We start from the raw sequence: 18,902 nt of genomic DNA, 5'->3' as shown, positions 1-18,902 counted from the left end.
TTTGATTCATCTCCTTCTTATTTTCTTCTACATCCACTTTTCCTTTTACCTTGACGTGTTCATTGTTTAGTGCTTGTGTTCGGGTTCTACAATTCTTGCTCACATGTCCAACCTTTTGACAACTAAAACAAACTATGTTTCCATTCAACCATTTCTTTTAATTGCCTATGAAATGCCATGTATTGTTATCTCAATTGTAAGAGTTACCTTTCTTAGGTACTTTGTCTTGGTTCTTGGTTGTCTTGATAGACTTTGCCTGTGATCTACATTTGTGTGCTCTATGTCCATATTTTTGGCAATTATAACAATATCCCTTAAATCTAGGTGCAGTAGGTGTATTGTTAACTTTTGATCTACATTCATGTGTTTGATGACCTTGCTTCTTGCAATTGAAATAGTAACCAAAAAACTTAGGTTTAGGGTTTTGCATACCATTTTTGATTCTGCAAATGTTTTTTGTATGTCCAAGTTTACCACAATGATAACAAGTAGGTTTTCCTTTTGACTTTACATTTCTTTTCTCTTGACTCTTGGATGATTCTCTTTCTTCAATAGATGAATTGTGCTTGGATGTTCTAAACCAAAAGTGTCACTAGATGACCTAGCTGATCTCATCAGTTCTTCAAAATATCTAATTGCTTTGCTAGGCTTGTTCATCCTTTCCACAAGTTCTTCTTCATATCTTAGCTCATTCCTCAATTGATCACTTTGTGATCTTAGATTTTCCATCCCGGTGTCTTTCTTACTTAGTTCTTGATTTTCAAGTATCAATTGATTCAACATATCTATCTGAGTGCTTGTAAGATTTTGTACATCAAATGACCTTTCTTCAAGTCTTATAACCATTTTTCTCTTTTCGTCTTCACCCATACCTTTTTCTTCTTCAACTTTCTTCCTTTTTTTAGTCACTTCACATAGCCTTACTGAGTGAATTCCATGTTCTATTTTCAGTCCTTTGGCTTCTTCATTTAGAGTATTATTATTTTCCAGTAGGTCTGCAATGACTGCATCACTTTCAGTGGAACATCCTATTGGAATAAGTATATGGGAAACAAGATACTGAGGGCGGGGGGGGTGAATCGGGATCTTAAACTTTTAGCTTCAAAACCAATATATAAATTCACACCTAATTCATCTCACAAATCTACCATTAAAACTAAAATGTCGTAACATAAATGAAATAAATCACACCCATAAATAGTTCAACACATAACACATTGACTTGGTAACCCAAAAACACTTCAAGATAAAGGTAAAACTGGGGTGGGGATGAAACCCTCAAATATTCATTATTGCAACAATAAAGTTAAACTGTTAGGGTTACAATGTTTGATCATAAATATGATCTACACTATGAGGGATTTGCCCTATTATAATCTTAAGAGACTATTAGGTCTCACCATGTTAAAGGATTTTACACTCACAATGAAGTAAGGACTTCGTTAGGAGATTTACATAGGCCTATTGGGACCACTTTGTTAAGAGATTTACCTTGTCTCATTTAACAATAACTTATTCAACACCTAACCCTCAGTATGCTATGCAAGCTGATATTGGGTCTCCTTCTTGTTGTATCACTGATTTGATTCTCCTAATCTGGTAACTTTGTTCAGTCCTTCATTGCTCTGATTTATCTCTATTTTCTCTACTCTCAGACCTTTCCTGCTTCATATGATCACAATCTCTCTTTCATATGATTTGAGGGTTATAATCCTCCTTAAATAGGCATTCTGTGAAAGTTTTAGAGCTTGATCGACATTTTACACTTCACAATCTTTTGTTGTTTACATCCTTTTTTCTAATTGGTTGAATCAGTCACCTAGGGATCATTACTTTCTACAATGACATGTAATCAACATCTTAGCTGGCTCTTCAAATATTAAATATCATAGAAAATTCAGCCCAAATGGTATACATATGAGTTTGTGCCATTACAAACTCTCATATCAAAACTGAACTACTCGGCACTTGAATGCTCTAATGCTTGGTCATGCATAAACCTCTATGTTGTTACTCAGCTTCTATATAATTTTTTTCTCGGCTCTTGATAACTTATCACTATAGTCATTCTTCATTATATTTCTTGGTTCATATCTCTATTTAGTCTCTACTGAATTCTTGACAATGACTATTATGCTCGGTATAAGTGTTGTATGCTCGGCCTTTACTAGATAACTCAATCATAGTTATGACCTTTTAATCTTTCCTAGTAAATGACTAATTTTTTGGACACTAATTGGTAGCATAGTCTTAGAGATAAACAATTTCACCCTTTGACATTAGTGGCAAAAACTCTTTGTCATGAAATCATTTCGTTCAAAAAGATGTATACTCCCCTTGAGACCATAATGTGATCCTATAAAATATGATATCTGATCTTTGATCTGCAAATTGACTCTCCTTGTCTTGTTCTCTCATATCCTCACATATCATCTCCATTTCCCCCTTATTTTTTTCATTGATGGAACTTGGAGCTATTTGGGTTAGCTGATACTTATCAAAGAATTATTAATGACCTTCCACAGTATTGGCATAGCCTTTGTTCCATGTCTCATGTACTTGTTCCAAAATTTGAAATTAAATTTCTAGCTCAACAACTAGATCAATGAATCCTGTAAGATTGGAAACATGTGTCTCTTTCTTCAAAATATCTCTAACCACAAATATTACCTTCTAAATTATCTCTATATGCAACAATGAGTAAAGTTGAATCAATGCCAACTTGTGCCTTATCTCTATATATTTATTCATGAGCTCATCTAACCTCTTTTGATTGAATGTTAGGTCACAATAAGAGGATGAGCTTGAACTTGTGTTCTTGCCCAATGTAATAACATTAGCTCTTACATCCACATTCAATAGCTCTAATGAGAGTGTAGTATCTGTTGTAAAGAAATATATATCACACAATTTTAAATATAAAGAATTGATGGTCTTTGAAATTGTTTCCAACTATGTAATATATGTAGAAATCTCGACTTGTCTCTATACAAGTTCCTATGAAACTTTTTGTAACACTATATGCTCCATTCTTCTCTTAGACCATTGTAATAACTTCACATTTGTCTCTATGTCATCTACCTGAATTCAGTCAACTACATACACTAGTTGATCCAAAATTGTATACTGATTGTTCACATCTATAATTCTAAATGCATTTGTTAAAATATCTTTTATAGTATGAAGTACTTGTCTTCTCTTCTGCTCTCTTCATAGCTATTCTTTTTTTCCTTACGGCTCAACAAGATTTGCAATTCTTGCATTTTCTCTAGTGTAAGATTATTCAAATCATATGTACTTAATGTAATTACCTCATTAAGTTTCACTAACTCATAATCTTCCTCATCCACATGAGTCACATCGTAAGATCTGGATGGTGTATCACTTGGAAATGATAGTAGCAACTGCTTCTCCTTTTCACTTGATCTCACCTTTGGTTGCAACACTGGTGTAGATATCACCTGTTATATAGGTATCACTTGTGTTCGTTCTCTAGCCTTTTCACTTGACAGTTGAATAAGAGCTTGAGCCTCTTGCTCTTTTTGTTTTATTTCATCTTCTACTGATTGAATGCAATAATCTTTCTCAAAGTTTACAATCTTTTGCAAAATTGGAATATAAGTTGGTGGCATATATACAATTAATGCCTTACCAAGTTGTTTGGCACTTGGATCCTCTACAACTGATGTGACATTAACATCATCAATCCTCTTGACTTCAAGTTTATAATATGGTATTGGGGAAGGGGTCTTACATCCTCCCCCCTTGCATTTTCTCTAACGTAAGATTATTCAAATCATATGTACTTAATGTAATTACCTCATTAAGTTTCACATTTGTCTCTATGTCATCTACTTGAATTCGGTCAACTACATAGACTAGTTGATCCAAATTTGTATATTGATTGTTCACATCTGTCATTCCAAATGCATTTGTAAAAATATCTTTTATAGTATAAAGTACTTGTCTTCTCTTCTGCTCCCTTCATAACAATTCTTTTTTTCCTTACGGCTCAACAAGATTTGCAATTCTTGCATTTTCTCTAGTGTAAGATTATTCTAATCATATGTACTAAATGTAATTACCTCATTAAGTTTCACTCATTCATAATCTTCCTCATCTGCATGAGTCACATCCTAAGATCTGGATGGTGTATCACTTGGCAGTGATAGTTGCAATTACTTCTCCTTTTCACTTGATCTCACCTTTGGTTGCAGCACTTGTGTGGATATCACCTATTGTATAGGTATCACTTATGTTTGTTCTCTAGCCTTTGCACTCAACAGTTGAATAAGAGCTAGAGCCTCTTGCTCTCTTTTTTATTTCATCTTCTGTCGATTGAATGCAAGAACCTTTCTCAAAGTTTGAAATCTTTTGGAAAATTGGAATATAAGTTGGTGGCGTATATACAATTAACACCTTACAAAGTTTCTCAAAACTTGGATCATCTACAAATGATGTGATATTAACATCATTACCTCATTAAGTTTCACATTTGTCTCTATGTCATCTACCTGAATTCGGTCAACTACATACACTAGTTGATCCAAAATTGTATACTGATCATTCACATATGTGATTCCAAATGCATTTGTAAAAATATCTTTTATAGTATGAAGTACCCGTCTTCTCTTCTGCTCCCTTTGTAGCTATTCTTTTTTTCCTTACAGCTGAACAAGATTTGCAATTCTTGCATTTTCTCTAGCGTGAGATTATTCAAATCATATGTACTTAATGTAATTACCTCATTAAGTTTCACTAACTCATAATCTTCCTCATCTACATGAGTCACATCCTAAGATCTGGATGGTGTATCACTTGGTAGTGATAGTTGCAATTGCTTCTCCTTTTCACTTGATATCACCTTTGGCTACAACACTGGTGTAGATATCACCTGTTGTATAGGTGTCACTTGTGTTCATTCTCTAGCCTTTGCACTAAAAATATCTTTTATAGTATTAAGTACCTAACTTCTCTCTTGCTCCCTTCATAGCTATTCTTTTTTTCCCTTATGGCTCAACAAGATTTGCAATTCTTGCATTTTCTCTAGTGTAAGATTATTCAAATCATATGTACTTAATGTAATTACCTCATTAAGTTTCACTAACTCATAATCCTCCTCATCCGCATGAGTCACATCCTAATATCTAGATGGTGTATCACTTAGCAGTGGTAGTTGCAATTTCTTTGCCTTTTCACTTAATCTCACCTTTGGTTGCAGCATTGGTGTAGATATCACCTGTTGTATAGGTATCACTTGTGTTTGTTCTCTAGCCTTTGCACTCGATAGTTGAATAAGAGCTTGAGCATCTTTCCCTTTTTGTTTTATTCCATCTTCTATCGATTGAATGCAAGAATCTTTCTCAAAGTTTGTAATCTTTTTCAAAATTGGAATATAAGTTGGTGGCATATATACAATTAATGGCTTACCAAGTTGCTCGGTACTTGGATCCTCTACAACTAATGTGACATTAACATCATCAGTCTTCTTTACCTCAAGCTTTGGATATTCAACTATTTGTAGAAAAATTGGGTTAGTACAGAGTTTTCTTGAGTCTATCTTTAAACTTTGAATCTCTTCTGTTATCAGTATGTTTGGATTAGGTGGAGGGGTGTTAGTGTCTTCTTCAATTGTTACAGAGTCTTTCTATTCATACTCACTGACAAGTTGTTGGATCTCCCCTATTAGCTTGACTATTTCTTGCTTGTAGTCATCTTTGAATTCAATAGCATCTCAACCTTCCCTCACCTCCACAGGTGGAGTAAACACTCCAAATGCTTCTTTCCATTCTCTAATGTTGTCCTGCTCAACTTTATGAGCTTTATTCTTCAAAACTTTGTATGTCTTATCCCTTGGCATAAACTTCTTAATAAAATCTTTAAGGGCTATAGACATGTGTGTCCTCCCTAAATCTGGCATTACTTGTGCCAATGTTGTTTCTCTTATTTTCTTCTCAGTGGATAATGGCCATTTCCACTTAGCATCCACTCTTTTGTACAATCCCACTGGATAACCAATTCCTAATTCCAGGGGTGTGCGGTTGAACTTGATCATCATATCAATCATTGTGCCTTCAAGCTTAACTTGAGCATCATTATTCAAAAAATAGGAATCTGAAAGACGTTTTACCATCAATACCATGCAGCAATCATGGATATTTTTGTAACTGCTACGAATAGGAATCTGAAAGATGCTTTACCATCAATATCATGCAGCAATCATGGATATTCTTGTAACTGCTAAGAATAGGAATCTGAAAGATGCTTTACCATCAATACCATGCAGCAATCATGGATATTCTTGTAACTGCTAAGAATAGGAATCTGAAAGATGTTTTACCATCAATACCATGCAGCAATCATGGGTATTCTTGTAACTACCTATTATCTGTCACCAGTGTTTGATGGAATTCTCTTTAATTATGTAGCACAACTACGAATTAAAACAACTATCCTAATTTTAAAATCCAGACACCTAGTCCTAGGTGGCTATATCTGGAGAGCTCATCAAATTTATACTCTAGGTATGCCACCACATGTAGGACATTATTGAAAATATTTAAATTTAAAACACACACAAAATGTAAAACATTACTTATCATATTTTTCACTCTGCTACTGCAACATACTCCCCTGTAGAAAGAATCTTAAGTCCACTTGAGATGAGATCTTGAACGGATGAACCATACTTGTTGATTTGTTTCTCATCCATCTAGATAGCCTTTGTCACTGGTTTGTTCTTCCATTTGACTAAATACTGAGTGTATTGTTTTCTGCGAGTCTTCTTTATTTTTGTATCTAGGATTTTCTCCAATTGAGGTGGTGTTTGTTTAGGTACTTGTTGCAGATCTTTTGTTACTGAATCTTCATGTACGGCTTGTGTTTCAGAACCTTTGTATCGTGTGAGATCACAAACATTGAATATGGGTGAAATACCAATGTCTGTAGGTAACTGAATTTTGTATGCATTATGTCCATATTTTTCTAGAATTTGACAAGGACCAACCTTCTTAGGTAATAACTTTGTATTCTTCATTTGGGGTAACCTTTCTTTCTTCAAATATGCCCATACTAAATCACCAACTTTGAATTGTACTTCTCTTCTTTTCTAATCAGCAACTTCTTTGTACTACTGATTTGAATTTTGTAGCTGCAACTTGACTTGATCTTGGACCTCTTTAATAGCTTCAGAAAATTCTTCAGCATGTGAACTACTTGGAAAAGTATTTGGAAGTTCCCTCAACTTGAGAATTCCTCTTGGATGTGTACCATACACAATCTGAAATGGAGATTTCCCTGTACTTCTATTCACTGTATCATTGTATGAGAATTCAGCCTGAGCAAGTACAGAATCCCACTTTTCTCCATGTTGTTTTGTAAGGCACCTTAATAAGTTTCCCAAAGATCTGTTGACAACTTCTGTTTGGCCATCGGTTTGTGGGTGATATGCAGATGAAAAAGACAAATTTGTGCCAAGTTTCTTCCAAAAGGTCCTCCAAAAATGACCCACAAATCTGCCATCTCTATCTGAAACAATATTCAGTGGTAATCCATGAATTTGCACTATCTCCTCGAAGAATAAATCTACAATGTATGATGCATCTTTGGTGGATTTACATGGTAAGAAATGTGACATTTTACTGAACCTATCCACAACAACAAAAATGCTATCAAACCCCTTCTGAGTTCTTGGTAATCCCATAACAAAATCCATACTAATACTTTCCCATGGTCTTGAAGGAATAGGTAAGGGCTGATACAATCTTACGTTGGTACTTTTACCTTTACTTTTCTGAAAAATGGTGCGTTCTTCCACAAATTTCCTCACATCCTTTTGTAACTTTGGCGAAAAATAGTTTCTACGAACTAGCTCTAAGGTCTTATCTAGTCCAAAATGACCAGATAATGCCCCACTATGTTTCTCCTTATCTTATCTTGATCTATCTTGAGTGTTCCTTTTGAGATCACAAAGCCAAGGTATGTTAGTTCCTCTCGCATAAAACTACATTTCTCCATATTGATCATTAACTTTTCCTCTTGTAACCTTCTCAACACCAAATCTATGTGTTTCAGATGCTCCTCTTTTGTTTCGTTGAAAACCAAAATGTCATCTAGATACACTATCACAAACTTTCCTGTAAAATCTTTCAAAACTTCATTCATCAGCCTCATAAACGTACTAGGAGCGTTAGACAATCCAAATGGCATTACCTTCCATTCATATAATCCCTCATTTGTCTTAAATTTTGTTTTCCATTCATCTCCTGGCCTAATTCTTATATGATGATACCCACTTTTTAAATCAATCTTTGAAAAATATCTTGCTTTCCCTAAACAATCCAGTAAATCTTCTATTCTAGGCATTGGAAATTTGTACCTTATAGTGATCTTGTTTAGTGCTCTTGAATTTGTGCATAGTCTCCATGTTCCTTCTTTCTTTAGTGCTAGGATTGCAGGTACTGCGCATGGGCTTAAACTTTTACCAATCAACCCAGCCTTGAGAAACTCTTCAATTTTTCTTGCCATTTCTTCATTTTGTTGTGGTGTTAGCTTATATGCCGCCTTGTTGGGTAATGTTGATCCTAGTATGAGATCAATACAATGACTGATTTCTCGCACTGGTGGGAGACTTCTTGGTATTCCATCAGCTATAATTTCTTTGTACTTGTCCAAAATTGGTTCCACTTCTTTAGGAACCTTTTCCTTCTTCTTTTCTGTCACTTCCACCTTCAAGTTTGAAGACTCCATCTCTGAATTTTCTTCCTCAGTCTGATTTTTAGCATCATTCTGTAATTTATTTTTGAGTACAAGAACCAGTGCAAAGAGTGGACACTTCTTTCCTTTCACCTCTTTTAGAAATTCTTTCTTACCCATCACCATAACTTTGGCTTCTGCGGCTTTTGATTCTTCTTGACTTGGCTCAACTAAAGGTATCAATTCAATAACCTTTCCATTTTTTATAATGGTATACGTATTCTTCACTCCATCGTGATGTGCCTTGAGATCATATTGCCATGGTCTGCCAAAAAGTAAATGGCATGCATCCATATTAACAATATCAAACAATAATCTATCTTTATAGGCTCCAATATGAAATTCCACCCAAGCTTGCTCTTCTACTATAGTCTGTTGTCCTTTATTTAACCAAGATACTTTGTAAGGATACGGGTGTTGTATTCTTGGTAGCTTTAACTTTTCCACCATTTCAAGAGACACAAAATTTTCTGTAGAACCAGAGTCTACCAGTACCTTACAAACTTTTCCTCTAGATTTACAGGTAGTTCCAAAAATGGATTTCCTTTGTGGTGGTTCTTCTTTGACAGGCATTTTCAACAGTGTTCTTCTCATCATAAGTGCTTCCCCCTTTTCTGGATAACCATAACTTTCTGAATCTTCTTGTAAATCTGCTTCTTGTGCCAGGTGTATTCTATTTTTGCCATGAGTACTAGAGCTTGCTTTTGCTGGACATTTGTGTGCCATATGACCTTCCTGATTATAGTTGTAGCATCTTATTGGTCCATTTGTCCTTCCTAGTGATCTTCCTCTAAAATTTGGCCTTCTACCTCTGAAACTTCCTCTGAAATTATCAAACTTGTTAACTTCATTATGCAGCTCTGTTTGTGGTTGAAAATTTGGACTTCTTCCTCTAAATGTACCTCTTCCTCTGAATGGCTGCCTTCCTCTGCCTCTGTTGTTATTTTCTTGTCTCCTTTTGATTTTCTCTTCCACCTTCAAAGCTAGCTGATAGCACTTAGCTACGGTGTTAGGACTCAGCAACTACAACTCTTCTTGTATGTTCATCCTCAAACCATTTAGGTATCTTGCTACCTTGATACTCTCAGGTTCTACAAATTTTGACCTTAGACTTAACTTATGAAATTCTTCTATATAAGTACAGACATCCATATCCCTTTGTCTGAGATTCTGCCTCTTCTGATGCAACTGTACCTCATAGTCTTCAGGGAGATACGTCTCTCTTATCATTGACACCATCTTCTTCCATGAACAAATCTTCCTTTTATCCTCTTTTACCATTTCTTCTTGCACAAAATTCCACCATGTAAGGGCTGCTCCCTTCATTCTAGATTTAGCTAATTTAACTTGCTATGATTCTGAAACTTTCTCACATTCAAAATGATTCTCTAGAGCTTCAATCCATTCCAATACTAATTCAGCATCCATCTTTCCTGTAAACATCGGTAACTCAACAGATTTTCCTCCTAAAGCCTTTAAAGCTTTAAAAAATGGCTTCTCGTTCTTAGATATTTCATCTTCTTCACTTTCGGGTACGTCTTCCTCTTCTTCCATTTCTTCTTTCATTTCTTTCTTCTCAACTACATTTTGCATATATTCCAACTTACTGGCTAATTCTGCCACTATCCCCTTCAACTCTCTATTCTCTTTCTGGAGAAGTTCTTCTTGCTCCTCGACTTTCTTCGCTCACTCTGCATTGGTCACCATCGTGTTTGACCCTATTGAAGAATCTTGATCAGGGGCGTTCAACATATAACTTCACAACCTGCAACTCTCAAGCTCTGATACCAAAAATGATGCAGAGCCACACCTTGGAAAACTCGGGAGAAATCAGTCACTCAACTGAGTTGCTTCAAGGGGCATCTACAACCTTCAGGATCACACACTAAAATCAGATTTAAAACAACACTTTGAAAATAAAATCCCCCAAAATATCTAGAGTGCCAAAGTTAGAGTGCCAAAGTTAGAGTGGAGGATATAGAAGCTAGAGATTTAGTTAGTCAATATGATCAAGGAGAGAGACATGACACTAGAGAGACTTAGAGAGGGTAATCTTCTTTTAGATAACCTAGAGATGACTTATAACTTGAGTCCAAATGTTGACAACTTGAGGATGATATTGAGAACCAATAGAAAGATTACCTACTAGAAGGATGCATACTGCTAGACAATTCTCAGATATCAATGGATAGGGAGCTTTAAAGAGATCTCTTATGTAGGCAAGCCATCAATGCATCCTCAAACACAAGGTGGGAGCAAGTTTTTAGTATCTTGACCCCTAAGACTAGATACATGTGCAAGTGATGCAGAGGAGACGGGACCATTTATTGTTGAAGTTGATGAAAGATCAACCCCATAGCTCCTAAGAATCACTTGCATGCAAACACATATCACAAAAAGAGAAGTAAAAAGTTATGGAGGTTGGAATTTCCAGATCTATAGAAGAGATATTATTGATGAGCAAAAAGAGAAATTGTTATTATCAAAAGTGAATGAATAATTTACAAAGAGATCAATCCTTATAAAAGGAGATCAAAACCCTAACAGGAATCTAACCTAGGTTGCATGATAATAATTAATAAAAGAATTAATTATTGTATGCCTAAAGTTTAGCTAAAGTAAACTAAAGATAATAAGTGAGTTAATAATTAAATCAATATGATTTAATTAATAAGAAAATACTTTATTACTGTAATAGCCCCCCCTTAAGATAAACTTAGGGAGTAGCTAAAAACCTAGAAACTACTACTGAAAGGAATACCCAAGCACAACCAAATCTTTGAAAAGAGGAGAAATAGAGAAAACCACAAGAGAAAAACCCTACTCCAAAAAGAGATGGACGTAATTTTCTAGAAGATAGGAACAAAAGGATGATCATGAAAAACACCACTGAAGCATGAAGTTGCAAACACTACCAAACTGTTGATCTGAAGAACCTCCACTGTATAGAACATGATCAGGTAGAGAAGAATAAGTCTAAAGAGATGATTAATTGAAGATGGAAGGTATCTTCATGGCCTCCAAAAATAGGAAAGAAAGAATGTCTATATGGTAAATGATCCATCTCACTAAAATGCATAGGTATCCAGCCATTGCAATCGCCTAGTACATAGGATCAAATATTGAATACATAACTCACTCTAGTGAACCAAGAAAGCAATAGAACCAACATAACCCCCCTATAATGCTGAGAGGTAAGACATGAACACTGAAATTGAATGCAATATCTACTACTGAAAGAAGAACCAGGAACATTGAGAGTGCAAAAGAAGTACAAACACCTATACTAGCACATGTCATCGACACATCATGAGGCTAATGTCATGGAAGGAACACTCACTTGACAAAGGAAGATGGAAAATATGGCCAACATATAAACCCCCAAGGCACTTTATAATGTAGTGCGAGTACAACAAAATACAAAGATATGCAAGATCCCAAAATGCAATTGAGTGACACTTTATTTTAGGGCATTTGCAAAAATACTACAAAAGGATGTCAACAAAGATCAAAAGAGACATAAGGTTGATACAAAAAATAGTACAACCCATGACAAATCATTTAAATCAACAAAATTGGTCTTCAGACCTGAAACAACCAAGATATCCACCATAATGCAAAAATACAAAAGACTGAATAGAATCTTCCTAGAGCATAATCTAGATAAAAAAACCATGATCATTGGAAAGAGATCTCAAAGACCTTTCCAACAATATAAAAAATTCCCAAATCAAAGATCAGAGCTCAAGATATGTTTCCCAGAGTGCAAAATAGAACTTTTGGCTTTGACTACATAAATAGGAAACCAAACAGCATCAAAAGTACAAATAACCTACACCCTCATGACAATCTTGGAAAGAGATTTCTAATGATATACGAGCTGTCAAAAAATACTTTGTATGACCAAGATATGGCCAAAAAACCACATACAACTTTTTAGGACAAAATAAATCAAAGAAGAGATAGTTTGAAGGTCATCAAATTTTGGCTCCAAATTTTCTGACGTCACACCTAAGGATGTTAGACCTACTATGTCAGTACTTTTCTAATGTTAGCACTGTGCAATTTCCTTTGCACTTTTGAATATTTTTTGAAAATAAAAAAAAACAAATGCTTTTTTGAAACTTTGATTTATTTTTTATAAACATGCCTTATTTTTTTTATTTTTTTCAATAAAGTTGAAAAAAAAAATCAATTTAGTTTTTTTTGGAAAAAATAAATCATTGCATTAGGAAGTGTGTCCAAATTTTGAGAGCAAAAATATTTGTCTTATTAGTCAACTGTGTCCAAAATGAACAAATTTTACATGAAAATAGGGGTTTTTGAGCACTCTGAGCTCAACGGTGATGTCAGTTTGGGCTCAAAGTGACCTGAAAATTAGTGACCCCCTAGATTCAATACAAAATGTCTCTGAAAAAATGAAACCCTCTAAAAGAAAAAATACATATATGAAAGCCATGCCAAAACCTCTCATAAACATAATAGGGGCATGGACATCTAAAGCTCTGATACCATGTTGAAGTTGATGAAGGATCAACCCCACAGCTCCCAAGAATCACTCACATGCAAACACCTGTCAACAGAAAGAGAAGCAAAAAGCTATGGAGGTTGAAATTTCCAAATCCATAGATGAGACATTCTTGATGAGCAAAAAGAGAAATTTCTATTATCAAAAGTGAATGAATAATTTACAAAGAGATCAATCCTTATAAAAGGAGATCAAAAACCTAATAGGAATCTAACCTAGGTTGCATGATAATAATTAATTATTATATGCCTAAAGTTTAGCTTAAGTAAAATAGAGATAATAAGTGCATTAATAATTAAATCAATATGATTTAATTAATAAAAGAATACTTTATTACTCTAACATCTATTCCATCTCATAGACATAGGCATACTTACTCAAGTGTCAGTGAAGTATAACATGTTGTAGAAGATCTTGATATGTATCATGGACATTATTTATTGTGGACTCAAATAGACACTTTGTTATAGTTTTGATATCGTTAGTTATTAGACATTGGACTTCTTATTATTAATTATGCATGGACACTATATGATGGAAATTTAGATTTATGTGTTTTTATCTAATTATGACACAATATGATATGTGTGTGTGTGTGTACACATACATATATACATACACACATATATATACATACATATATGTATATGTGTGTATATATACACATATACATACATATATATGTATGTATGTATATGTATATATATACATATACATATATATATATATATATATATATATATATATATATATATATGTATGTATGTATATATATACATATAGATATATATATTTGTATGTATGTATATATATGTATGTCTATGTATATATATACATACACATATACATATATATGTATGTATATATATACATATGTATGTCTATGTATATATATACATACACATATACATCTATATATATGTATCTATATATATATATGTATATGTATATATATACATACATACATACATATATATGTATACGTATACATACATATATATATGTATGTATGTACATACATATATATATACATACATACATACATATATACATGTATACGCATACATATATATACATATACATACCTACATACATATATATATATGTATGTATATACACAACCCAAGCACAGAATGGACACAACAGGAAAAGGAAAATTGTATTAACTGTGAAAATAAACTAGTACATTCAGTACAGAGAAAATTGACTTTAAAACATGCCCTAAGGGCTTACAATAGCATAAATCTGGAGATAATTTCTCCTTTTTGTACCTCCTCTCAAACTCCACTCCAAACTGCCTTTTACAATGCCAGAAATCTCTTTAAATAGACCCCAGAGGATTAAGGACTAAGAATACATTCTAGAAAGTACTAGTTGGCATCCACCAACCAAATAGAAGGCTCTAGAAGCTGCATTAGAAGTCAACACAAATCCAGAAGAATCCAAAAACGGTAACCAAACTTCTAGGAGGCATAACTTGATCTCTGATCTCGGTCAGTGTCTTCACATCAAGCTCTACAGACTTGAAAACTGAAGACCCTCCACCTCTATTTCTCAGCAGCCATGTTTTAAGCATGTCCCAAGTTGAGTTCCAATTGCAGAAGATTCCAACAACACTATTTTGGCTCTTCAATCACAACCAACATTGAAGCCCTTTAGAAAGCATTGATCGAACAAAATAGAAAGACACACCACTCTAGAGCGGCCTACGTGGAAAAAGATTGTGTACTTGAAATGACAATCAAAGGGGCAGAAAACTACAAAACAAATGTATGCGGTTAGCAAAAAGGTTATTCACCAACATCTAATACATAACTACAGCTAAATGAAACAAGGTGGACCCACCGCTAAAAGGAGGACTAACACCCCAGATGGAGGAGGACCCACTATTCGAGAGTTTATAGAAGTCACCAGTAATAGAGAGTATAACAAACCAATACCTGAAGGTGGTCTATGGAAGTTGTAAAATAGTCAAAGGCAATATAAGGTGAAAGAAAGTTATGTCAGCCACACTGGAGTAAGAAGAAAAGTACAGGGAAAGAGAAGGGACTTATTTTTTGGACACTTATCAGTAATCTTAAAAGACAAAATCCAAGTCAGCACTGGGTCTTAAATATATATGACATGATATGACTAGACCACTAAGAAAATGAATATGATCAGGTTGAATATTTATTATGAAGATTTGTTTTATTTGGAGCTCACAAGATTAAATTATATCATCAAGGCTTGGATTAGTTAATAGATTTTGTTAATAGAATGCAATTATGCGTAAAAAATAAAATTAAATAAGGTTTGGAATCACAGGGGAGAACTACATATTTGAATATAACAAATGCTTTAAAATTGATATGCTTGGATATGATATCTCACAATAATATTCAACATCTGCAGAAATCATCATATATATAGAAATGGCGTGTGGAATTGATAGTAGGGTTGGGTATGAGAATACATAGGGACACATCAGTGAACTTTGAATCAATGTCTCAGTAATCCAATCACCTCTCTGTATAGTGATGGCTCATTAGCTCTGGAAACATAATAGAACACATATGCCTACCAAACAACACATTATTAAGATTAGGATAGAAGATCACATCAAATGGAGTGGGTGAATCATTGGTGAAAGAGGACTTCAAGAAAACTATCGAGACCTTGCTAAGCACAGATAAGGAACCAACAAGGGGTTAAAGCAAATTGATAGAAGCTACATAGAACAGTCTGGGAACTATATGTGTTTTTTCCGCAGGAGTTAATGTTCAAAAATGCAATCTGATTTGGAGCCAGAAGGACCAAATTGAATTTTGGAAGAAAGACAAATACTCAAAAGAAAGATGTGGATTACATTCACAAGGATGATGTGTGGATGTGTAGGGTGCCATTAGCAGATTTCATTTTGCTCTTTATTTATCCATCTCTTTTATTTTTTAATAACATGATTGCACTAGTCCTTCAAGGCTGATAGAATTGGATAAAGATATGGAGACGAATAAAAGATTTAGGACACCATGATACAATCTTTCTGTGGAGGAGATTGATGAGTTTGAAAAATTTTCAGATGCATGCTTTCTCGGCACAAAGTTATAGGAGATAATGTTGCGAGCAATAAGGAAAGTTGAAGTTGCATATTAACGGGCTTATCATGAATGCAAATCTTGTAGTATATTCAAAGGATTTGATTTAACACAAACACATTTGGTATGATAACCATCACCATAAATTAACTCAAGATACGTAGATGAGATACAATAGTGAAGTGGATCTGATGGGTCAATGATATAAAAGTGAGAATTTTACATTGTGGGGGAGAATAATAATCAATGTTACATTCCCACTTGAACCATCTTTAGAAAGGAGACGTTTCATTCTCAAATCTCTATGGACCCTCATGTGTAGATAAGTATTCTTATCTTTTACATTTATCTACTCATTGTAGTCTCTCTCCTATTTGTAATCCTATACATATCATAAGAGTTATTTTCTTTGATCTTTTCCTTTATGTTTGAGAATGTTCTTGCAAGAAAAGATGGTTGGTACTTAACTTTAGCTACCAAATATTGTGCAAACTCAATCTCTTTATCCTCCTACTCCTGAGAGTGATTTGTGATCCTGATCTAATTTTCTACTTCCTGAAGGAAAAACTGAGCATCATTCAATGCCTCATGTGTTTCCTTGAGCTCTCTATTGAGTTCCTTAATATCATTCCTTTCTTTATTCAGCTGATCAACATGTGTTTCAACAACCTTAAGAATGTTATCCCTATCGAAAAGCAAATACAAATATTTCTATTTCATAGTTTCAAGGCCTGTATTGATCACTTGCAAATCAGAAACAAGCCATTCTTCTTCCACTCCCTTTTGAACCTTCCTATAGAGATCCTCAACCACCTTATGAGTGCTATCATAACATACCAAAGATGCCACAACCATTTCTTTGTTAAGCTTTAGTTGGCTTCTAAATGCATGCATTTCATTATCATGTTGATACAACTCATCGTCTTGTAGCGTCATCTTCGATTGTTCCTTTGAATTTCTATCATGGGTGTAGGTAATATATGGTTCATCACACAAAAATTCCAATCTGTTATTACTATTAAGATAATATCTTATACTTTCTATAATAGTCAACTACTTGTCTGTAGTCTGTCTTTCAGTCTAGATAGGAATGTTTCCTATCCCGTCTCTTTTTTCTTCAGTCCAGATAGGAATGTTTCCTATCCTGTCTCTAGTTTTGTTTCTAATTCCATCTTCAGTCTATGTTGTTTCTTTTAGAGTGAACGTCCTTGTAATTCTTTATAAGGAACACATTTGTTCCTCTGTTTATCAATGAATCATCCAGAAATCCGTTAATCTGCCAACTCTTCTTGAATCTTGTAACATGGTATCAGAGCAAGGCTAGGGTTTGGGATGCAAAGAATCTGCAACTCAGGACTGGAAATCGCGACATCAGTTTGCAAAACGTGCATTTTTTTCATGCTTTTTCTTGTGCCTTTGAGTCTCTACCAACTGCACTTCAATGCCCTATTTTTTGCATCTTTTCAGGGGATCGTTCCATCTGCAAATCGTATTTTATTTTTTCAAGCTCGAATCTGCAAAAATGCAACTTCAGCTTTCTCACGTCTGTTATGCATCCCTTTAGTGACCTCTAATATTTTGCATGTCTGTTATTGCTTGCGTAATTTTTCTCTTGCTCATTTTTGACTGGAAATCGCGAGCCGTGTTTTGCAGTCTTTTTTCCCTATATCTGCAACAAAAATGTGTCTGTAACACCATTTTTTGGTTCGAAATCCTCATCTCTACTGCCCTATCAGTCCATCAGTCCCTATTCTGAAAAGAAAAGTCTGATTTTTCATAGAAAATTGACATTTTTCTACAAATCCGACATTCAAAGTCGTCGACTAGGGTTTTGCTCGAAACCCTAGTTTTTTACCTTGAAAAAATATTTTGTTTGTAAATTCTTGGTGGGTTTTTTGAGAGCTCAACTAGGTTGTCGTCCTTTTTTTTTGGGTGCCTTGATTTTTGTGCCTCAATTTTCAAGCCAGTGGATCCAAAAAATGACAGCAGATTCCTTCTAGGTTTTTGAGCTCTCTTCTGGGTCATTCTCTGATTCTTCTAGGTCTTTCGTATTTTTGCTTCAAAAAATGTACCTTCATAGATTTTCACAGTTTTTCATTGAAAAATGTGTCATGGAATCTCTGACAAATATTCTGCTCGAACATAATTCCAAATTCAATGGTCGCAATTATGGAACCTGGAAGCAGTGCATCATCGCAATCTTCGAATATCAAAACACCGATCAACTTGTTCTGGGTGTTACGCAGCGTCCGACTTCTCCGGGTCTTGATCAAGATACATGGGATCTGAACAATCGAGAGGTAGTAATGCTTCTCAAACTATCCGTAGCTGATGACCAGCTTTCTCAGATTCCATCTGGCAAGACAGCTGCCGAAATCTGGACACATCTAAAAGGTCTTCATGAGACTTCCAACAAGAGCAGAGCCTTCTTTTTAAAAAGCACTCTGTTTTCTATTGTCATGGATGAGCGCACCTCACTCCAGGCACACCTGAATCAGATTCAGGAAATTCGTGATCAGTTACTTGCCATCGATCGCAAGATG

The sequence above is a fragment of the Cupressus sempervirens genome, chromosome 5, assembly GCF_028749045.1.
Source record: "Cupressus sempervirens isolate cs-2001-9-10 chromosome 5, ASM2874904v1, whole genome shotgun sequence".
Classification (NCBI taxonomy): Eukaryota; Viridiplantae; Streptophyta; class Pinopsida; order Cupressales; family Cupressaceae; genus Cupressus; species Cupressus sempervirens.
The sequence above is the reverse complement of the archived record's forward strand: the minus strand, read 5'-3'. Positions refer to the sequence as shown.